The sequence below is a fragment of the Ailuropoda melanoleuca genome, chromosome 5, assembly GCF_002007445.2.
Source record: "Ailuropoda melanoleuca isolate Jingjing chromosome 5, ASM200744v2, whole genome shotgun sequence".
In the NCBI taxonomy this organism is placed as follows: domain Eukaryota; kingdom Metazoa; phylum Chordata; class Mammalia; order Carnivora; family Ursidae; genus Ailuropoda; species Ailuropoda melanoleuca.
In genome coordinates, this window is record NC_048222.1 from 2,349,823 (window position 1) to 2,353,491 (window position 3,669).

Consider the following 3,669-nt stretch of genomic DNA (forward strand, 5'->3'; position numbering starts at 1 on the left):
TCCCAGCGGATCAGGGAGCCCAACGCAGGGCTAGATCCCAGGATCCTGGTATCAGGCCCTGGGCCAAAGGCAGATGCTTAATGACTGAGCCACCCAGGTGTCCCTTTTTTAAAGTTCTGCACCTTCATTTGTTCTGTCTGAAGGTGATCTCCTAGAGGGTGCCTGCCATGTTTTTCTTCTCTGTTCTTAACAAATAGCCTGACACCAATGGTTGTGGGATAACGATATTTTGAATGGTGACCAACTATGAACATTTCAAGAATCTCTTGTGCTCTCAAAATTTTGTAATAAAAGAGAAAAGGAAACATCTTAAAGTACTTGCCTTAAATATTTTCTGCACTGTGATTTCCAACCAAATAAAGAAACAAGTGGGGTAAAAAAGCCAACAAGGAAAATACATATAATTGACATTTTTTGGAGTGTTAGGACAATGAATATTGGGCAATTTTTTCTGTTTCCCAAATTTATTTGAAATAGCAATAAAAAGAAAAAATATATATGTATATTAATTTACTGAAAAAGAGATAGCATACCATCCTTTCTATTAAAAGGAAAAAAGAATACTTTTATTTTTTATTTTTATTTATTTATTTATTTTTAAAGATTTTATTTATTTATTCGACAGAGATAGAGACAGCCAGCGAGACAGGGAACACAAGCAGGGGGAGTGGGAGAGGAAGAAGCAGGCTCATAGCAGAAGAGCCTGATGTGGGGCTCGATCCCATAACGCCGGGATCACGCCCTGAGCCGAAGGCAGACGCCTAACCGCTGTGCCACCCAGGCATCCCAAGAAAAAAGAATACTTTAAATTGTCTGTGAAAGTTACAAGGAGACATTACTCTGGTTTTTTCAAGAAGGAAATGAAGGACTGGAGAACATGACTAAGCAGAATTTGTTTGTTTTTATTTTGTCTGCTTGCTTTTTATTAGCTTTTTTGTAGGTTTGAATGTCAAACCATGTGAAAGTGTTACATGTTCAAAATAATAAATTATATTTACAATTGAGCTTTCGTTTCAAAATATGTAATATTCAGTACTCAAAAATTCTGGATTTTAGAGCTGACAAGTGCTTAGAGAAGAGTTAGTAGCAACTATCTCACTTAAAATAATTTTTGTTGAAATATAATTTATATTCGGAACATTACACGTATCTGCGAGCCACATAGGAGTGGCGATTACAGGATATTGATCATGTACAATTGAGATTTATCCAAAAAGACAAGAACTGTATAATATCACTTGTATGTGGAATCTTAAAAATCAAATTCATAGAGAGAGAGTAGATTGGTGGTGGCCAGAGGCTGGGGGTGTGGGAGAAAGGAGATATTGGTTGAAGGGTTAAAACTCCCAGTTATGAGATGAATGAGTTCTGGAGATCTAATGCACAGCATGGTGACTACAGTTAACAATACTGTTGTATAGACTTGAAGTCTCTAAAAGAGTAGATCTTAAATGTTCCTGCCACACACACACGATGATCATTATGTGAGGTGATGAATATGTCAACTGATCTTTTTGTGGTAATAATCTCACAATATATGTGTATATCAAGTCATCATGTTGTGGACCTTAAACTCACACCATGTTGCATGTCAGCTATATCTCAAAGCGGGAAAAATATAGATAACGTGACTATTTCAGATCTACTAACAGTCAAGAGAAGTTCTAAAACACTATCAATTTCACCTTGCCTATGGATTTCAGAAATAATAAGAAGCGATACAATGTGTGACTAAGATAAATTAAATATTCTTTCAATGCAACCTCATAAATACACCCAGAGTTTCTTACAAACTGCCATATAGGAGAGAAACATCCTTGCTTAGACATATTCCAGCAAGACAAATAAAAGACCAATTTTGAAACATTTTTGTGATTTGGGCTATCTCTATTGCAGGCATGCCAAATTAAAGTTCTTGAAGCTGAATTTCTCAGAGAACAGGTGTGAGCCATTGATGAGAAAAGTATATTGGTTTTTCCCATACTTTAATGATAAAGTAAATTGAGGTAGGTGGTAGAATAAAGAGACAGAATGTGGAAATGGGCATATAGACACGTGAATTTGGTAAGGAACAAAATGAAAACAAAGTTTAAAAATTAAAAACAGATGGAGAAACTAGTATATGTATGCATTCCACCAGCGCCTGCAGTAAAAGCAGAGGTTACATGACCGAGCAATCATTTGATAACATAACCTTTTTGAAAGACTAAATAAAAAATGGTACCATTTATTGTGAGCAATATAAGTAAGTGCATTAGATGTGGGAAACTATTAACATAAATGAAATATAAAAACTATGTGCAGCAGAGGAGTTTTTAAAACTTTTCTGACAATATCACACAGAAAGATATATAGTATTTTATTTCCATCAAGACAGACTCATAAACACAAACATAATTGAAACAAAAATACATATTTTTTAAGGATTTATTTATTTATTTTGTGGGGAGAGAGGCAGAGAGAGAGAATCTTAAGCAGATTCCATGCTGAGCCCCATGCGGGGCTCTGTCTCACCACCCTGAGATCATGACCTGAGCCGAAATCAAGAATCAGATGCTTAGGGGCGCCTGGGTGGCTCAGTTGTTAAGCTTATGCCTTCGGCTCAGGGTGTGATCCCTGTGTTCTGGGATCTAGCCCCACATCAGGCTTCTCCGCTGGGAGCCTGCTTCTCCCTCTCCCACTCCCCCTGCTGTGTTCCCTCTCTCGCTGGCTGTCTCTCTCTCTCTGTCAAAGAAAGAAAGAAAAGAAAAAAGAGAAGAGAAGAGAAGAGAAGAGAAGAGAAGAGAAGAGAAGAGAAGAGAAAGAGAAAGAAAGAAAGAAAGAAAGAAAGAAAGAAAGAAAGAAAGAAAGAAAGAATCAGATGCTTAACCAACTGCCCCACCCAGGCACCCCCCCCAAAAACTATTTATAAAACAGTTACCTTTATTCCATGAGATATACTCTGAGATTTTCAATTCTATTGAATAAAGCCTTGGTCTATCCTATTATATTTCATTTTTCAAGAAGGTTCTTCATAGCCACACAAGTTGATTTCACTGGTGTGTCAAGATTCATGCTTTGCAATACTCTGGGTCTATGGTAACAGCTAGCCAGAACACTCCAGGTGACCACAGGCACATATCAGACTGGCTCAGCTAATGGGAGAACTCTACCTAATGCCCCAGCCCTGGTATTAGGTCCAAGAGTTGGGGATGCAACCAGAGCTGGGCCAATAAGAGAGCTTCATAAGACTCTCTGATCTGGAGCCTGGACAGAAAGTGATACGTAAGAAGACAGCAGAAATGAGAGCTTGGGGTTGTGAGGCAAGAAGAGAGAGGAGGAGGGAGAGGAGAGAGGAAAAGGAGAAAGAGGGAGAGGGCAGAAGAGAGGCAGAGACATGTGAGAGGAAACGGGAGCCAATAGGGTACAAATCCTGACTTCTAGGCATGTGGTCCACGGAGCTGTGCTCATTCATCCGTTGTCCTTTCTGTCCTGTCTGCTCTTCCACCCCAGCTGCCTTCTGTCCTGAAGCTGGTCCAACAGGGCTTTCTTCATGGTGCATCCACAGACGCCTGACATAGGAGCCCCAACCTTTCCCTTGACACTGTGAAAACCACCCCCCAGCACAGGAGCCAGTGAAGTGATCTTGGCCTGCAATCCTGTCCATCCTCCTCCTTATGAGATGAACTT